This window comes from Oncorhynchus nerka, linkage group LG12, assembly GCF_034236695.1.
Source record: "Oncorhynchus nerka isolate Pitt River linkage group LG12, Oner_Uvic_2.0, whole genome shotgun sequence".
Taxonomy (NCBI): domain Eukaryota; kingdom Metazoa; phylum Chordata; class Actinopteri; order Salmoniformes; family Salmonidae; genus Oncorhynchus; species Oncorhynchus nerka.
In genome coordinates this window covers 69,321,735-69,343,121 of record NC_088407.1, presented here as the reverse complement: position 1 = coordinate 69,343,121, position 21,387 = coordinate 69,321,735, and the positions used below count along the sequence as shown (strand labels likewise).

The 21,387-nt window shown below is 45.5% G+C and overlaps 1 pseudogene; it reads left to right on the top strand.

Moving 5' to 3' along the window:
* Positions 1-21,387, top strand: part of LOC115138656 (tetratricopeptide repeat protein 7B-like) — a 159,788-nt pseudogene that overhangs the window by 35,707 nt on the left and 102,694 nt on the right.

Sequence of the window (21,387 nt, the reverse complement as noted above, 5' to 3'; positions counted from 1 at the left end):
GTCCCGACAACAGGCTCAAAAAACACTAACCTATTTTACCACATACACGGTCCCGACAACAGGCTCAAACACCACTAACCTATTTTACCACATACACGGTCCCGACAACAGGCTCAAACACCACTAACCTCCTTTACTACCTACACGGTCCCGGCAACAGGCTCAAACACCACTAACCTCCTTTACTACCTACACGGTCCCGACAACAGGCTCAAACAACACTAACCTATTTTACCACATACGCAAGAATCATGTGAAACAGTACAGAGAGAGTACGGATGAGACCCAAAAGTACAGTTGAGTGCTCAAAACAAACCCCCGACACACCATATGGCAAAGCATCACGAAGATGGAAGGAGATATCAGCTGCCGTTACAACTTACATCTGCAAAGACATGGCCCCAGTTTACACGGTCCAGAAACTGGGTTTTGTGAGTTGGTGCTAACACTCGACCCAAGGTACCAAATGCAAATTGATATGTGACACGTAATTAAAGCAAAAATAACATGCAAAACAGGCAAGCCCCCCCAAAAAAATATATAGGCTTCTATTTATTTTGCTTGTAACTAAAGTTGTGTGGCTTCTATTTACCTTTTTATATTTTATACATAAATATTTTATATTTTGATTACATGCACATATCGTGATATGTATCATTATCGGGATATGAAATAACCTATATCGGGATATGAGATTTTGGCCCAGCCCTAGTATCTACTATCCATCACAATATATAAATGTATCCACTATCCTCCACTATATATAATATGTATCCACTATCCTCCACTATATAAATATGTATCCACTATCCACCACTATGTATAATATGTATCCACTATCCACCATTATATATAATATGTATCCACTATCCTCCACTATATATAATATGTATCCACTATCATCCACTATATATAATATGTATCCACTATCCTCCACTATATATAATATGTATCCACTATCCTCCACTATAAATAATATTTATACACCATCCTCCACTATACAGTATATAATATGTATCCACTATCCTCCACTATATATAATATGTATCCACTATCCTCCACTATATAAATATGTATCCACTATCCACCACTATGTATAATATGTATCCACTATCCTCCACTATATATAATATGTATCCACTATCCTCCACTATATATAATATGTATCCACTATCATCCACTATATATAATATGTATCCACTATCCTCCACTATATATAATATGTATCCACTATCCTCCACTATAAATAATATTTATACACCATCCTCCACTATACAGTATATAATATGTATCCACTATCCTCCACTATATATAATATGTATCCACTATCCTCCACTATATATAATATGTATCCACTATCCTCCACTATATATAATATGTATCCACTATCCTCCACTATGTATAATATGTATCCACTATCCTCCACTGTATATAATATGTATCCACTATCCTCCACTATATATAATATGTATCCACTATCCTCCACTATGTATAATATGTATCCACTATCCTCCACTATATCTAATATGTATCCACTATATATAATATGTATCCACTATCCTCCACTATATATAATATGTATCCACTATCCTCCACTATATATAATATGTATCCACTATCCTCCACTATATATAATATGTATCCACTATCCTCCACTGTATATAATATGTATCCACTATCCTCCACTATAAATAATATTTATACACTATCCTCCACTATACAGTATATAATATGTATCCACTATCCTCCACTGTATATAATATGTATCCACTATCCTCCACTATAAATAATATTTATACACTATCCTCCACTATATATAATATGTGGCCTCAGATGTCCAGTGCTTTCCCCCATACTTTAGAGACAGATGATAACATAATAATATTTGTTGTTGCCACAGTAACCTGACCCAGGGATGGGCCGTATCCAGATCCTCCGACTGTAGAGAATAGGACCACTATCCCTCCACTATAATGGTGGGTTCTAGTGTCCTGTGTTTATGTGTGTGTGCACCTGCCTGTGTGTGTGAGTGTATGTTGCCACGTGCACACCTCCACTGTAACACAGTGTGTTTCCCTTTCCTAGACCATAGCCAAACAGCTGGCAGAGATCCTGCTGAGGGGGATGTGTGAGCAGAGCTACTGGTCTTCTCTGGAGGACCCTCCTAGCAAGTCCCAATTGGATCCAGCCCCTGCTATAATAGGTAGCCCCCTACCTCAAGGACTATGCCCTCAGCCAGGCTATCCTCCACTCCGGAGAGAAGTATGTACCAACCTGTCTATCTCTTCTCTCCCTTCTCTCCACTATCTTCTCCACTATCTCTCAATACTAGTATCTGCCTGTGTACAGACCTGAGATGTGTGTGTATCTACATTGGCACAATCTGACACTCCTAGGCAGCTTACCTACACATGAGAACCCCAATGGGACTCCACTATCCTGGCTTGTTCATCAAGCTGAGCTGACTGTGGTGGTTGCAGGCTCTGTCTCTACACTCGTTTGATAACTATCTCTCTCTCTGTGTCTCTATATATAATCTCTTTCCCTCTTCCCCACTTTTCTCTCTGTATCCACTCTCCTCTCTCTCTCTCTCTCTCTATCCTCTTTCCTTCCTCTCCCTCACTTTCTTTCTCTCTTTCTCTGTCTCTCTTTTTCTCTCTACCCCCACTATCTTTCCCTATCTCGCTCTCTTTCCCTCTCTTTCCCTCTCATTGACCCTTCCCTCTCTTCCTCTCCCTTTCTCTCTCCCCCACTATCTTTCCACTCTCTATTTATCTTTCCACTATTGCTCCCATCCCTCTCTTCCTCTCCTTCTCCTCAGTCTGTTTTGTCCACAGGAGAACACAGAGGATAATATGTATCCACTATGCTGATTATGAATCTATGGTATGTATCCACTTTTCTTCCCGGGCAGGTAGATTCATCTTTCAGGTCGTGCACCTTTTCACCTATAACAGCAACTGAACTCTCCTGGTTCTAATGTTGACAATGTACATGTTTTCTCCAGTCACATCAACTGTGTCATCCAGTACAGTTTCCCCATCACACTCCTCAAAGCAAGGCATTATAATTTTTGGTAGCTCTAACTCTCAACTTCCAGTAACAATTGTCCTAGTTCCTCCACTTTTTTCAGTTGATTCATTAGTTAAAAGGGTGTTAGATGTCCATTCTGTTTGTTTTTCCTTCTAATGGGTGTTTTTAAAAGCAGGGCCCCCAGTCATCCATCAAACACTACACTCCTCTTTCCATTCTTCCACTCACCACACACTGCAATGTTCCCACTGAACTAACTAACACACACACACTATCCTCCTCTTTCCATTCTTCCACTCAGACACACTGCAATGTTCCCACTGAACTAACTAACAGATGATAACATAACTAATATTTGTTCTTCCACTCACCACACACTGCAATGTTCCCACTGAACTAACTAACTAACACACACACCTACAATGGTGGGTTCCATTCTTCCATGTGTGTGTGCACACTGCAATGTTCCCACTGAACTAACTAACTAACACACACACTACACTCACAGTCTTTCCATTCTTCCACTCACCACACACTGCAATGTTCCCACTGAACTAACTAACTAACACACACACAAGCTCCTCTTTCCATTCTTCCACTCACCACACACTGCAATGTTCCCACTGAACTAACTAACACACACACACTACACTCCTCTTTCCATTCTTCCACTCACCACACACTGCAATGTTCCCACTGAACTAACTAACTAACACAACACAAGCTCCTCTTTCCATTCTTCCACTCACCTTCACACTGCAATCTTCTCACTGAACTAACTAACTAACACAGACCTGAGCTCCTCTTTCCATTCTTCCACTCACCACACACTGCAATGTTCCCACTGAACTAACTAACACACCAACTGGGACTCCTCTTTGCCATTCTTCCACTCACCAGCTGACTGACTGTGGTGTTCCCACTGAACTAACTAACTAACATAACACAAGCTCCTCTTGTCCATTCTTCCATCTCTTTCCACACTTGCAATGTTCCCACTGAACTAACTAACTAACACACACACAAGCTCCTCTTTCCATTCTTCCACTCACCACACACTGCAATGTTCCCACTGAACTAACTAACTAACACACACACAAGCTCCTCTTTCCATTCTTCCACTCACCACACACTGCAATGTTCCCACTGAACTAACTAACTAACACACACACCTCCTCTTTCCATTCTTCCACTCACCACACACTGCAATGTTCCCACTGAACTAACTAACTTTCACACACACAAGCTCCTCTTTCTACTTCTTCTCCATCTCTGTCTGTTTTGTCCACAGGAGATGATGATGAGTGTGTGTGTCTTCTCCTGTTGCTGATTAACAGAATGCGGTGCTGAGCAGGATCCCAGAGCATAACTTCGGGCAGGTCATCAGCCTTCAGAGTGCCTCTGTGGTCTTTTCACCTATAACAGCAACTGACCATCTCCCTGGGGCTAATGTTGACAAGTACATGGCTCTCTGAGGTGAGGACATACATACTGGATGTATCATCACACAGACCCTTATCCTACACTCCCAAAGCACCTAACCGCCCAATCAGTAACTCTAACACTCAAAGACCCACGAAGACCAATCATGGCCTATAGTTGCCCTCTTTAACCAGTTGCCACTTCCGTCTCTGGAGCCAGGAGCCTTAAGTCCGTGTTAGATGGCTGAATGGATTGATTTCATTGATAATGGGTGATCTTAAGTTCATCCCCCATCATCCATCAAACACTACACTTTTCTCTCTTTCCATTCTTCCACTCTCTCTCTCACACTGCAATGTTCCCACTGAACAAGAGATAAATCACAAAGTCTCAGTCATTCTTCAGAGACTCCAAGACACTGCTATGTTAGTGCAGTCATCATAAACACTAACCAAAACACTTTAAAAATTACCTTGTCTTTCCATTTACATTTTACATTTAAGTCATTTAGCAATGTTCCCAGAGCGACTTACAAATTGGTGCATTCACCTTTCCATGACTTCCAGTGGAACAGTAGTGCATCTAAATCTTTTCAGGGGAGGGGGTGAGAGGGATTACTTTATCCTATCCTAGGTATTCCTTAAAGAGGTGGGGTTTCAGGTGTCTCCGGAAGGTGGTGATTGACTCCGCTGTCCTGGCGTCGTGAGGGAGTTTGTTCCACCATTGGGGGCCAGAGCAGCGAACAGTTTTGACTGGGCTGAGCGGGAACTGCAATGTTCCCAGTGAACTAGGGACTAACAGGCCAGAGGTGGATGAACGCAGTGCCCTTGTTTGGGTGTAGGGCCTGACCAGAGCCTGGAGGTACTGTTCCCCCTGAACAGCTCCGTACAAGCACCATGGTCTTGTTCCATTCTTCCACTGGAAGCCAGTGGAGGGCAATGTTCCCACTGAAGAACTAACTAACACCAGACAAGCTGCTTCTGGATGAGTTGTAGGGGTTTAATGGCACAGGCAGGGAGCCCAGCCAACAGCGACTTGCAGTAACCAGACGGAGATGACAAGTGCCTGGAAGCCTCCTCTTCCTTCTGAGGCAGGGTCACCACACACTGCAATGTTGTAGAGCATGAACCTAAGGAACGGGCCACCGCACAAGCTCCTCTTCCATTCTTCCACTCACCACACACTGAACACATGTTAGTTGAGAACCATTGTTCCACCAGGATCACGCTGCAATGTTCTTAGCGCTCTGGGAGGAGGACACAATGGAGTTGTCAACCGTGATGGCAGATCATGGAAGCGGGCAGTCCTTCCCCGGGAGGAAGAGCAGCTCCGTCTTGCATTCAGCTGTGAGGTGGTGATCCGATGATCCACACGGATATGTCTCCTGCAGACATGCAGAGATGCGGCCACCTGGTCATCAGAAGGGGAAAGGAGAAGATTAAGTGTGTCGTCTCATAGCAATGATAGGAGAGACCATGTGAGGTTATGACAGAGCCAAGTGACTTGGGGCGAGAATAGGAGAGGGCCTAGAACAGGCTCCTGGGGACACCAGTGGTGAGAGCACGTGGTGTGGAGATGTATTCACCAACCACCTGGTAGACCCTTATCAGGTAGGACGCAACACACCTAACCGCCCAATGCCCAACTCGGAGAGGGTGGTATACACAAACACACAGACTTATCCTACACTTACACACCTAACCGAGAGGAGGACCAATCTGATGGTTCACAGTATCGAAGGCAGCCACTCTCCGTCTAGAAGGATGAGAGCAGAGGAGCCTTCCTGCAGTCCGGAGCGCCTCCGCTGAATGAGAAGAGATCTCAGTTGAATGACTAGTCTTGAGATGACTTTTGGATCATCCCTCTGAGAGAGATAGCCTGGCCAAGGACGGCACGCAAGAGTTTTGGAGAGAAAAGAAAGAAGGGATACTGGTCTGTAGTTGTTGACATCGGAGGGATCGAGTGTAGGTTTTTTCAGAAGGGGTGCAACTCTCTCTCTCTTGAACAAGAGAAGGGACGTAGCTCAGCACTCAGGGATGAGTTGATGACACTGAGGTACTGTTAGTGAGGTCATCATAAAATGGTCTGGAGAAGACAGGAAAATACCTTCTCCTTGAGAGAGAGAATTGTGTTGATCTTGGTTTTGATAGCAGAAAGAGATAATGGTTTGGCTTGTGAATACAACAAGCAGTCTAGGGGAGTCTTGTGTGCCAAGGTTCTGTAAACTATGGTCTTGAATATTCAACATTTTGTTTGTCTTGTTTGTCTCACTTAAAAGTTTTATATCACGAAATTTCCACCTGAAATATGTTGGACATCAGAGGGAATCCTATTTGAGTCAAAAACATATATTTATATGATGGGTAAGATATACAAAACCTTGCAGAGAGCCTATCCAACTGACAATATCTAAACTATTGGAACCAAGACCTAACTGATATGGAGAGAGTGTTGGAACATGACCAAGAAATACAGTTACAATACAGTTAACAAAAGTGTATGCTTAATCCAGTATAAACTAATGTATAGAATTTATTACACAAGAGACTACATTCACAAATTCTACAGCACAACGGCAGAGTCATGTCCCGAGTGGCGCAGTGGTCTAAGGCACTGCATCTCAGTAATAGAGGCGTCATTACAGACCCTGGTTCGATTCCAGGCTGTATCCCAACCGGCCGTGATTGGGAGTCCCATAGGGCGGCACACAATTGGCCCAGTGTCGTCCAGGTTAGGGTTCGGCCGGTGTAGGCTGTCATTGTAAATAAGAATTTGTTCTTTACTGATTTCCCTAGTTAAATAAAAAGTCTAAAATAAGCAATGATTCTGTAATTCATTCCTTCTTGGAGTGCTATATAGTCCAAAAGTTATGGCCAGAGTTAGAAAGTTGGCTGTCATAAATGTTGCAATTGAAATCATTTTTATCCGTCTATCTGCATATTTCAAGACATAGCATATGAAGGTGTGTGAGATACTCAATGGGTTGGACCATATTTTCCCAAAGTCAAATGATCCTCCATCATTAAGACAGTGGAAGAAACAAATACATTATTATTTAAATCTTGAAAAGGTGTGGGCGACAGAGAAAAGCAGAATAGCGCAATTTGAGGCCATATGGCATAGAGTCTTACAAGCAGTGGAAATAGATGCTGTGGGAACATGTGGGTCTGGGCAGGTGGGATGTCCTTGATGTTTGTGTGCGTCTGTCTGTTGTCTTTTGTCTGTATATGTTTATATTGAAAGAGAGTGATCGGGCTCTGGGTATTTTACTGGTTTGTGAATCACTGACACTGCCCCCAGTTAGACGGGAATAAAGCACTGTTAACACACACAGTAACTTTATTTAAACACAGTGAGGAAGATGAACATGGGGATGTACATGGGATGAAAAGTGGGCGATGTCGTGGAATGGTAGTGTGATAAGTGCTGATAAGTCACCGGAAGGAAATATGTAACATATAAAGTGCATTTGGAAAGTATTCAGACCCCTTGACTTTTTCCACATTTTGTTACATTACAGCCTTGTTCTAAAATGTATTAAATATTTTTTTATATTCTTCAATCTACACCCCATAACCCCATAACTACAAAGAGAAAACAGGTTTTTAGAAATTTTAGCAAATGTATTAAAAATAAAAACTGAAATATGACATTTACATAAGTATTCAGACCCTTTACTCAGTACTTTGTTGAAGCACCTTTGGCAGCGATTACAACCTCAAGTCTTCTTGGGTATGATGCTACAAGCTTGGCACACCTGTATTTGGGGAGTTTCTCCCATTCTTCTCTGGAGATCCTCTCATGTTCTGTCAGGTTGGATGGGGAGCATCACTGCACAGCTATTTTCAGGTCTCTCCAGAGATGCTTGATCAGGTTCAAATCCGCTCTCTGGCTGGGCCACTCGAGGACATTCAGAGACGTATTCCAAAGCCACTCCTGCATTGTCTTGGCTGTGTGCTTAGGGTCGTTGTCCTGTTTGAAGGTGAACCTTGAACCTTTGCTCTGTTCATCTTTCATCTTTCCCTTGATCCTGACTAGTTTCCCAGTCCCTGCTGCTGAAAAACATCCCCACAGCATGATGCTGCCACCATCATGCTTCACCGTAGGGATGGTGCCAGGTTTCCTCCAGAGGTGATGCTTGGCGTTCAATGTTGGTTACGTCAGACCAGAGAATCTTGTTTTTCATGGTCTGAAAGTCCATTAGGTGCCTATTGGCAAACTCCAAGCGTGCTGTCATGTGCCTTTTACTGAAGAGTGGCTTCCACCTGGCCACTCTACCATAAAGGCCTGATTGGTGGAGTTCTTCAGAGATGGTTGTCCTTCTGCAAGTTTCTCCCATCTCCACAGAGGGAATCTGGAGCTCTGTTAGAATGACCAAAGGGTTCTTGGTCACCTCCCTGACCAAGGCCCTTCTCCCCGATTGCTCAGTTTGACCGGACGGCCAGCTCTAGGAAGTCTGGGTAGTTCAAAACTTCTTCAATTTAGGAATGATGGAGGCCACTGTGTTCTTGGGAAACTTCAATGCTGTGCCTCGACAAAATCCTGTCTCTGAGCTCTACGGACAATTCCTTCGACCTTATGGCTTGGTTTTTGCTCTGACATGCACTGTCAACTGTGGGACCTTATATAGACAGGTGTGTGCCTTTTCCAAATGATGTCCAATCAATTGAATTTACCACAGGTGGACTCAAAGTTGTAAAAACATCTCAAGAATGATCAATGGAAACAGGATGAACCTGAGCGCAATTTAGAGTGTCAAAAACGTATATAAATAATGTATTTCTGTTTTTTATTTTTAATACATTTACAAAAATTCAAAACCTGGCCACCCCACATAGCCTGGTTCCTTCCTAGGTTTTGGCCTTTCTAGGGAGTTTTTCCTAGCCAACGTGCTTCTAAATCAAATCAAATCAAATCAAATGTATTTATATAGCCCTTCGTACATCAGCTGATATCTCAAAGTGCTGTACAGAAACCCAGCCTAAAACCCCAAACAGCAAGCAATGCAGGTGTTGAAGCACGGTGGCTAGGAAAAACTCCCTAGAAAGGCCAAAACCTAGGAAGAAACCTAGAGAGGAACCAGGCTATGTGGGGTGGCCAGTGCTCTTCTGGCTGTGCCGGATGGAGATTATAACAGAACATGGCTAAGATGTTCAAATGTTCATAAATGACCAGCATGGTCGAATAATAATAAGGCAGAACAGTTGAAACTGGAGCAGCAGCACGGCCAGGTGGACTGGGGACAGCAAGGAGTCATCATGTCAGGTAGTCCTGGGGCATGGTCCTAGGGCTCAGGTCCTCCGAGAGAGAGAAAGAAAGAGAGAAGGAGAGAATTAGAGAACGCACACTTAGATTCACACAGGACACCGAATAGGACAGGAGAAGTACTCCAGATATAACAAACTGACCCTAGCCCCCCGACACATAAACTACTGCAGCATAAATACTGGAGGCTGAGACAGGAGGGGTCAGGAGACACTGTGGCCCCATCCGAGGACACCCCCGGACAGGGCCAAACAGGAAGGATATAACCCCACCCAATTTGCCAAAGCACAGCCCCCACACCACTAGAGGGATATCTTCAACCACCAACTTACCATCCTGAGACAAGGCTAAGTATAGCCCACAAAGACCTCCGCATGGCAGAGAATCCCAGTGGAAAGAGGGGAACCGGCCAGGCAGAGACAGCAAGGGCGGTTCGTTGCTCCAGAGCCTTTCCGTTCACCTTCCCACTCCTGGGCCAGACTACACTCAATCATATGACCCACTGAAGAGATGAGTCTTCAGTAAAGACTTAAAGGTTGAGACCGAGTTTGCGTCTCTGACATGGGTAGGCAGACCTGCCCATAAAAATGGAGCTCTATAGGAGCTCTAGGGACAATTAGGAGGCCTGCGTCTTGTGACCGTAGCGTACGTGTAGGTATGTACGGCAGGACCAAATCAGAGAGATAGGTAGGAGCAAGCCCATGTAATGCTTTGTAGGTTAGCAGTAAAACCTTGAAATCAGCCCTTGCTTTGACAGGAAGCCAGTGTAGGGAGGCTAGCACTGGAGTAGCATGATCAAATTGTTTGGTTCTAGTCAGGATTCTAGCAGTTGTATTTAGCACTAACTGAAGTTTATTTAGTGCTTTATCCGGGTAGCCGGAAAGTAGAGAATTGCAGTAGTCTAACCTAGAAGTGACAAAAGCATGGATACATTTTTCTGCATCATTTTTGGACAGAAAGTTTCCGATTTTTGCAATGTTACGTAGATGGAAAAAAACTGTCCTTGAAATGGTCTTGATATGTTCTTCAAAAGAGAGATCAGGGTCCAGAGTAACACCGAGGTCCTTCACAGTTTTATTTGAGACGACTGTACAACCATTAAGATGAATTGTCAGATTCAACAGAAGATCTCTTTGTTTCTTGGGACCTAGAACCAAGCATCTCTGTTTTGTCTGAATTTAAAAGTAGAAAGTTTACAGCCATCCTCATCCTTATGTCTGAAACACATGCTTCTAGCAAGGGCCTGCATTGCTTGCTGTTTGGGGTTTTAGGCTGAGTTTCTGTACTGCACTTTGAGATATCAGCTAATGTGCGAAGGGCTATATAAATACATTTGATTTGATTTGTCATTATGGGATAATGTGTGTAGATTGATGAATTGAATTTGACCCCTTTTTCTCCCCAATTTCGTGGTATCCAATTGTTTAGTAGCTACTATCTTGTTTCATCGCTACAACTCCCGTATGGGCTCAGGAGAGACGAACGTTGAAAGTCATGCGTCCTCCAACACACAACCCAACCAAGCCGCACTGCTTCTTAACACAGCGCGCATCCAACCCGGAAGCCAGCCGCACCAATGTGTCGGAGGAAACACTGTGCGCCTGGCAACCTTGGTTAGCGCACACTGCGCCCGGCCTGCCACAGGAGTCGCTGGTGCGCGATGAGACAAGGATATCCCTACCGGCCAAACCCTCCCTAACCCGGACGACGCTAGGCCAATTGTGCGTCGCTCCACGGACCTCCCGGTCGCGGCCGGTTGCGACAGACACAGCTGGCGCTGCAGTACAGCGCCCTTAACCACTGCGCCACCCGGGAGGCCTGAGGAAACATTTTTATTTAATACATTTTAGTATAAGGCTGTAATGTAGCAAAATGTGGAAAAAGTCAAGAGGTCTGAATACTTTCCGAATACACTGTATTGTTTGAAAAATAAAATCTTACAAAAATAGGAATGCTGCTCTGACATGCAGTTATCTGCCCGTACTGAAACACACTTGGAGCATGATACAGGACCTCCTCCCCCCTTGCGTGTCTTCCTGTTGGCTCAGGCTATCCTCAGTGTGTCTGTGTATTGTGTGTCTGTGTGAGTTGTGTGTGTACTATTACACTACCTTTTCATCTGCCTTTGATTGTTCTGCCTGGGCCACTCTGCCACCCTGTTCAATGAAAGTGTCCCCAGTAAGCTCGGTGTCTGTGATTAGTCCTAATACCCCAGCAACTGCCAGGAAATGCTCTCAGTTAAGCTCCCTGCTCCACTCCTGCAGACATGGCCTTCTGCAGCCACCGCCTCCTGCAGACATACACACACAATCTGTTATCTCCCCAGTGTGAATAGAGAAGCATATTCATGAGAGCAATGGATTCTTGCAGCTGTTAGTTTATGTACCAACCTATTAGACGAAAGGACTTCACTTGGGAGGTGTTGGCAGGAAGTGGCAGAGCGTTCTAATTGGTTCTCGGCTGGAGCTGTGAGCCACTGATTTGGATTTGCTGGCTCCTGAGGGTTGATCTAAATATGGCTCCCCGTCTAACACTTGGCCTTGTTCCTCGAGGTGATGGAGTTTTCAATGTGTTAAGGAAGGAAGGATTCCATTGCTTCTTCTTAGCACATTCTGGTGTCTTGCTCTGTTCTGCTGTTTGCTCTGCTCACAACTAAGAACTCTCAGCTCTCCCATTGTAATTTAAATAAAGAGTTGTTTAAAGCCTTACATGGTTTTGACTTAGAAACCCTCAAATTCATAAATGTATTTTACCAAACAGGAAATTGTGTTATTTAAATGAGATATTCCCCTATTTAAATGTGATGTCAACCTGACCTTTGTCTTGCATCTGCAGTGTCTAGAGAGGGCCATGAAGTTCCATCTCTGGTACCAGCTAGCCCTGTCACTGATGGCTGCTGGGACGGTCTGACACCGTGACATCACTAATAGTGGTGCGCGGGTCAGCTGTTTGTTCACCCGTACCCGCCCGCAATATAACCCATCTGCGACCTTCCCACTATATGTGATACATTTTAAATCTGAGGCCCTCAGTCAACCCGAACCCACTAATATAGAAAATGCACTGTAGGCTACAGTCAGAGACAGCTGAACTATTTTTTGACAGGGTTTGCAGGATTATTTTGGGCCTGATTTAGAAACAGCATGTTTCTGCTTATAACTTGACATTTTAGTTGTTAGTCAACTTGTATATAATTAGATACATGCAGCTTCTCTTCTGTCATTATATGTTTCCCTAGAAGACTAAATAAACCCGGGTTCACCAGAATAATGTAATAGATCAATTGAGTCAATGCATAAATCTAGTTGACTTCGGTAAAGTTATCTCTGCCATCTCTGCTTCTTTTGCGGAGCAAAGACGTTTAGGGACCGGGGAGAAAATGCAATATCTCAACAATCAAAAAATTGTAAATATTATCTGTGCAAAATTTCCAAATGTCATCAATTTGACTGGTTGTAAGGAAATCGAAAGCTGTAAAAACTACCCAACATGTTTCTGATAAGATTTCAGTTTCAGCAGTAGGCTACAGTTTCCATTCAACCCATCTGAACAGTAGGCTACAGTTTCCATTCAACCCATCTGAACAGTAGGCTACAGTTTCCATTCAACCCATCTGAACATTAGGCTACAGTTTCCATTCAACCCATCTGAACAGTAGGCTACAGTTTCCATTTAACCCATCTGAACAGTAGGCTACAGTTTCCATTCAACCCATCTGAACAGTAGGCTACAGTTTCCATTCAACCCATCTGAACAGTAGGCTACAGTTTCCATTCAACCCATCTGAACAGTAGGCTACAGTTTCCATTCAACCCATCTGAACAGTAGGCTACAGTTTCCATTCAACCCATCTGAACAGTAGGCTACAGTTTCCATTCAACCCATCTGAACAGTAGGCTACAGTTTCCATTCAACCCATCTGAACATTACAGTTTCTACAGTTTTCCATTCAACCCATCTGAACAGTAGGCTACAGTTTCCATTTAACCCATCTGAACAGTAGGCTACAGTTTCCATTCAACCCATCTGAACAGTAGGCTACAGTTTCCATTCAACCCATCTGAACAGTAGGCTACAGTTTCCATTCAACCCATCTGAACATTAGGCTACAGTTTCCATTCAACCCATCTGAACATTAGGCTACAGTTTCCATTCAACCCATCTGAACAGTAGGCTACAGTTTCCATTCAACCCATCTGAACAGTAGGCTACAGTTTCCATTCAACCCATCTGAACAGTAGGCCATTCACAGTTTCCATTCAACCCATCTGAACATTAGGCTACAGTTTCCATTCAACCCATCTGAACAGTAGGCTACAGTTTCCATTTAACCCATCTGAACATTAGGCTACAGTTTCCATTCAACCCATCTGAACAGTAGGCTACAGTTTCCATTCAACCCATCTGAACATTAGGCTACAGTTTCCATTCAACCCATCTGAACAGTAGGCTACAGTTTCCATTTAACCCATCTGAACAGTAGGCTATAGTTTCCATTCAACCCATCTGAACAGTAGGCTACAGTTTCCATTCAACCCATCTGAACAGTAGGCTACAGTTTCCATTCAACCCATCTGAACAGTAGGCTACAGTTTCCATTTAACCCATCTGAACAGTAGGCTACAGTTTCCATTTAACCCATCTGAACAGTAGGCTACAGTTTTCATTTAACCCATCTGAACAGTAGGCTACAGTTTCCATTTAACCCATCTGAACAGTAGGCTACAGTTTCCATTTAACCCATCTGAACAGTAGGCTACAGTTTTCATTTAACCCATCTGAACAGTAGGCTACAGTTTCCATTTAACCCATCTGAACAGTAGGCTACAGTTTCCATTCAACCCATCTGAACAGTAGGCTACAGTTTCCACTTAACCCATCTGAACAGTAGGCTACAGTTTCCATTTAACCCATCTGAACAGTAGGCTACAGTTTCCATTTAACCCATCTGAACAGTAGGCTACAGTTTCCATTTAACCCATCTGAACAGTAGGCTACAGTTTCCTTGCAGTGCCATAGGCCTATTTAAAGTCCCTGTCTTGTGACTGTCGAATTTGAATAGCACCTTACAATCATCACACACAATAGCTGGCACTGCCATCATCCATCCTTTTACCACTTCACCAAATCTTTCCCAAACATGACTTTTCTGGTCCTCCCTTTTTTTATGTTCAACTCTCCATTTTGCAGCTTTTCTCTTATTGAATCAAACTCTGACATTGTCCTTTTTGCTTCCATGGATCGACGTTAACTTTATCTGCCCATTCCCAAAAGCAGCTGGTGATTGGCATGTAGGTTATTTTGCGTGTGAACAGTTAGGTCCTAAAGTTTAGACTTATGCACTAATGCCAGATAGCCTAAAATAATGAAAGAAAAACCTGCCTGTAGATATAAACTGCACAAGAATGATACATTTATGGATTTTTTAAGTTGTTGTTTTCTCTTTATTAAACCCGCCAGCCACCCACCTGCCATTCATCCACACAATATTTCCTAACCCTAAACCCACCCCCGCGGATATAACCGCTGTCAGCCTGCGCATCACTGATCACTACTGTGACATCATGCTTATTTTATCAATGTACACTATGTTACTTTGTGCTTCACCTAGTGTGTGTGTGTGTGTGTGTGTGTGTGTGTGTGTGTGTGTGTGTGTGTGTGTGTGTGTGTGTGTGTGTGTGTGCGTGTGTGCGCGCGTGCGTGTGTGCGTGCGTGCGCAGTCGGCCAGGGCGGTGAAGGTATTGAAGGAGTGTATCCGTCTGAAGCCGGATGACCCCACCATCCCCTTACTACATTTACATTTACATTTAAGTCATTTAGCAGACGCTCTTATCCAGAGCGACTTACAAATTGGTGCATTCACCTTATGACATCCAGTGGAACAGTAGTGCATCTAAATCTTTTAAGGGGGGGTGAGAGGGATTACTTTATCCTATCCTAGGTATTCCTTAAAGAGGTGGGGTTTCAGGTGTCTCCGGAAGGTGGTGATTGACTCCGCTGTCCTGGCGTCGTGAGGGAGTTTGTTCCACCATTGGGGGGCCAGAGCAGCGAACAGTTTTGACTGGGCTGAGCGGGAACTGTACTTCCTCAGTGGTAGGGAGGCGAGCAGGCCAGAGGTGGATGAACGCAGTGCCCTTGTTTGGGTGTAGGGCCTGATCAGAGCCTGGAGGTACTGAGGTGCCGTTCCCCTCACAGCTCCGTAAGCAAGCACCATGGTCTTGTAGCGGATGCGAGCTTCAACTGGAAGCCAGTGGAGAGAGCGGAGGAGCGGGGTGACGTGAGAGAACTTGGGAAGGTTGAACACCAGACGGGCTGCGGCGTTCTGGATGAGTTGTAGGGGTTTAATGGCACAGGCAGGGAGCCCAGCCAACAGCGAGTTGCAGTAATCCAGACGGGAGATGACGAGTGCCTGGATTAGGACCTGCGCCGCTTCCTGTGTGAGGCAGGGTCGTACTCTGCGGATGTTGTAGAGCATGAACCTACAGGAACGGGCCACCGCCTTGATGTTAGTTGAGAACGACAGGGTGTTGTCCAGGATCACGCCAAGGTTCTTAGCGCTCTGGGAGGAGGACACAATGGAGTTGTCAACCGTGATGGCGAGATCATGGAACGGGCAGTCCTTCCCGGGAGGAAGAGCAGCTCCGTCTTGCCGAGGTTCAGCTTGAGGTGGTGATCCGTCATCCACACTGATATGTCTGCCAGACATGCAGAGATGCGATTCGCCACCTGATCATCAGAAGGGGGAAAGGAGAAGATTAATTGTGTGTCGTCTGCATAGCAATGATAGGAGAGACCATGTGAGGTTATGACAGAGCCAAGTGACTTGGTGTATAGCGAGAATAGGAGAGGGCCTAGAACAGAGCCCTGGGGGACACCAGTGGTGAGAGCACGTGGTGTGGAGACGGATTCTCGCCACGCCACCTGGTAGGAGCGACCTGTCAGGTAGGACGCAATCCAAGCGTGGGCCGCGCCGGAGATGCCCAACTCGGAGAGGGTGGAGAGGAGGATCTGATGGTTCACAGTATCGAAGGCAGCCGATAGGTCTAGAAGGATGAGAGCAGAGGAGAGAGAGTTAGCTTTAGCAGTGCGGAGCGCCTCCGTGATACGGAGAAGAGCAGTCTCAGTTGAATGACTAGTCTTGAAACCTGACTGATTTGGATCAAGAAGGTCATTCTGAGAGAGATAGCGGGAGAGCTGGCCAAGGACGGCACGTTCAAGAGTTTTGGAGAGAAAAGAAAGAAGGGATACTGGTCTGTAGTTGTTGACATCGGAGGGATCGAGTGTAGGTTTTTTCAGAAGGGTGCAACTCTCGCTCTCTTGAAGACGGAAGGGACGTAGCCAGCGGTCAGGGATGAGTTGATGAGCGAGGTGAGGTAAGGGAGAAGGTCTCCGGAAATGGTCTGGAGAAGAGAGGAGGGGATAGGGTCAAGCGGGCAGGTTGTTGGGCGGCCGGCCGTCACAAGACGCGAGATTTCATCTGGAGAGAGGGGGAGAAAGAGGTCAGAGCATAGGGTAGGGCAGTGTGAGCAGAACCAGCGGTGTCGTTTGACTTAGCAAAACGAGGATCGGATGTCGTCGACCTTCTTTTCAAAATGGTTGACGAAGTCATCTGCAGAGAGGGAGGAGGGGGGGGGGAGGAGGATTCAGGAGGGAGGAGAAGGTTGCAAAGAGCTTCCTAGGGTTAGAGGCAGATGCTTGGAATTTAGAGTGGTAGAAAGTGGCTTTAGCAGCAGAGAGAGAAGAGGAAAATGTAGAGAGGAGGGAGTGAAAGGATGTCAGGTCCGCAGGGAGGCGAGTTTTCCTCCATTTCCGCTCGGCTGCCCGGAGCCCTGTTCTGTGAGCTCGCAATGAGTCGTTGAGCCACGGAGCGGGAGGGGAGGACCGAGCCGGCCTGGAGGATAGGGGACATAGAGAGTCAAAGGATGCAGAAAGGGAGGAGAGGAGGGTTGAGGAGGCAGAATCAGGAGATAGGTTGGAGAAGGTTTGAGCAGAGGGAAGAGATGATAGGATGGAAGAGGAGAGAGTAGCGGGGGAGAGAGAGCGAAGGTTGGGACGGCGCGATACCATCCGAGTAGGGGCAGTAGCTGTCAAGCTGTGCATTGGAGCACTCCATTGGGTGAGAATGGCAACAAGCCCTGCGATTGACCCTCAGAGATCTCTGATATAAATCACTATATTATTTGTCCTTCATGATTCGTTTTCTGTACATTATAATATTTTACTAATCTTTATTTCTCTTGCTCACTGTCTAGCTGGAGGAAGGGGAGTGTTTTGCTAAGATGGTGGTGGACATGGGGGAGAAGGCCTCAGAGTTCCGAGCTAAAGGTTACCCAGGTTACCTAGACTGCTCCCACTTTCAGCCACTGACCTCGTACTAGATTCTACCCTCTCTCTCTCCCCACGGTTATCATCCACACCCGGACACACTAACAGCAAATGCCTAACTCTGATGTATGACAGTCCCACTGTACATTGCTCTCCTCTCACTACCACATTCAGCTTATCTCCCCTGGAACATATGGTGTAGACAAGCTGAATATTTATGACATAATGCACCATAATGTGAGCATCCTTCCCTCCCTTCTTCCTGAACATAATCACTCTCCTCTGGTTTCTCATTCTCTCCATCTCCTTTCTCTGCTCCCATCTGTTGTTCACTCTATTTCACTCACTCTTAAATGCTTTCTCAATTTACCCGTGGCTCTTGCATATGCTTCCTTCTCTCTTCTCTCCTCTTCTTTTTACTACTTTCTTTCCATTCATCTGGCCACTCTTTCTATTCTCATTTTATCCTTCATCTCTCATATCTCCTCTCCGTCTCCCACACTGCTCAATCCCCCACGTCTCTCTCTCTCTCTCTCTCTCTCTCTCTAACCCTACAGCTTCCCTACGGGGGATGCAGGAGGAGTATCAGAAGAAGGCCCTGGGTGCGTTCCAGAGGTGAGTGAGTTTTGTAAGAATTTAGCGATTTAGATGTCACTGTGTCTCCCCTATCCCTGTCTCTGTCTCTCCCCTGTCTCTGTGTCTCCCCCTGTCTCTGTCTCCCCTGTCTCTGTCTCCCCCTGTCTCTGTCTCCCCCTGTCTCCCCTATCCCTGTCTCTGTCTCTCCCCTGTCTCTGTGTCTCCCCTGTCTCTGTCTCCCCTCTGTCTCCCCTATCCCTGTCTCTGTCTCTCCCCCCTGTGTCTCCCCCTGTCTCTGTCTCACCTGTCTCCCCTGTCTCCCCTATCCCTGTCTCTGTCTCTCCCCTGTCTCTGTGTCTCCCCCTGTCTCTGTCTCCCTGTCTCTGTCTCCCCCTGTCTCTGTCTCCCCCTGTCTCCCCTATCCCTGTCTCTGTCTCTCCCCTGTCTCTGTGTCTCACCCTATCCCTGTCTCTGTCTCTCCCCTGTCTCTGTGTCTCCCCCTGTCTCTGTCTCCCCTGTCTCTGTGTCTCCCCCTCTCTGTCTCCCCTGTCTGTGTCTTTCCCCTCTCCCTGTGTCTCCCCTGTCTTCTGTGTCTCCCCGTCTCTGTGTGTTCCTGGGGCCCACCTGTCCCTGGTTTACCTAATGGAGGCAGAGTCATCCTCAGTGTCACACCACTTTCCTTGTCCCCTGTTCTCCATCCCCCCTCCCTGTGTCTCCCCTCCCTGTCCCTTTCTCTGTGTCTGTCCCTGGCTCCCCTAATGGAGGCAGAGTCATCCTCAGTGTCACACCACTTTCCTTGTCCCCTGTCCCCCATCCCCCCTCTCTGTGTCTCCCCTCCCTGTCCCTTTCTCTGTGTCTGTCCCTGGCTCCCCTAATGGAGGCAGAGTCATCCTCACTCTCACACCACTCTCTTGACACATTAACTATGCAGTGGTGTAAGAGAGTCCATTTAAGCCTTTGACACAGAGAGTGTTTGGGAAGAACCATGTAAGCCAAACTCCCTCGTAGATACTCTGTGTCTCTCAAGTGGTTATGAGCAGGACAGGGCTGGGCGAGGCTTGTTCAGTAGGGGATGGATGGATACCTCACTCGAGGTTAGTCCCCTGGTGGTCCCAGTATAATAGGACCTGATACTCTGTAGGATAGTGGTTCAGAAAATCCCACTGAGTTCATTTATTTCTCTGCTTTATGATATGATACTACAAGCAAGCACCATTCTCGGTAGCAGTCATGCAAAAAAAAATATATATATATATTTGAAGGACACTTTTCCTCCTCACTCATTTCTCCTCATCTCTCTGTTTCAGGGCCCAGAGCTTGTCCCCCACAGACCACCTGGCTGCCTTCTACCTGGCCCTGGAGCTGGCTGTGTCACGACAGGTAAGGTCAAGAAACACACACACACGCACACACACACACACACACACACACACACACACACACACACACACACACACACACACACACACACACACACACACACACACACACACACACACACACACACACACACAGTGGCTCAGAGAATCATGATGGGACTAATCTGTGTGTAAAAGCTGGTCACACATCACTGATACTCTCCATAGATAGATGTGTGTGTAGTCAGTTCTCTCTGTGGGTCTAACCCCAAGAAGTTATAGAAAATGGTTAAAGACCTGGAGAATAAACTCTCCTCCTCATAGCTGCACCTTAATATTGATGATGTGGTTGTTACTGACAAGGAGCACATGGCTGAGCTCTTTAATCACCACTTGATTAAGTCAGGATTCCTATTTGACTCAGCCATGCCTCCTTGCCCGTCCAACATTTCCTCATCCCCCACCCCTTCTAATGCGACTATCCCCGATGCTCACAGGCATTATTGTAAACTTTAGAGTGTTTCCTATCCCAATCTACCAATTATATGCATATCATATTTTCTGGGCCTGAGTAGAAGGCGGTTTAATTTGGGCACGCTTTTCATTCAAGATTCCAAATGCTGCCCCCTACCCTAGAGAAGTTAAACGCTCTACAACAATGCTTTCTTAGTGTCCAACAAGCTTTTTCTACCCTTAACCTTGTTATGAACACCTCCAAAACAAAGTTAATGTGGTTTGGTAAGAAGAATTGCCCCTCTCCCCACAGGTGTGATTGCTACCTCTGAGGGTTTAGATGTTGAGGTAGTCACCTCATACAAGTACTTGGGAGTATGGCTAGACGGTACACTGCCCTTCTCTCAGCACATATCAAAGCTGCAGGCTACAGTTACATCCAGACTTGGTTTCCTCTATCGTAATCGCTCCTCTTTCACCCTAGCTGCCAAACTAACCCTGATTCAGATGACCATCCTACCCATGCTAGATTACAGAAACGTAATTTATAGATCAGCAGGTAAGGGTGCTCTCGAGTGGCTAGATGTCCTTTACCATTCGTCCATCAGATTTGTCACCAATGCTCCTTATAGGACACATCACTGCACTCTATACTCTGTATATATACTGTAAACTGGTCATTTACAGTATATCACAAAAGTGAGTACACCCCTCCCATTTTTGTAAATATTTGAGTATATCTTTTCATGTGACAACACTGAAGAAATGACACTTTGCTACAATGTAAAGTAGTGAGAGTACAGCTTGTATAACAGTGTAAATTTTCTGTCCCCTCAAAATAACTCAACACACAACCATTCATGGCAACAAAAGTGAGTACAAATTGGGCCCAAAGTGTCAATATTTTGTGTGGCCACCATCATTTTCCAGCACTGCCTTAACCCTCTTGGGCATG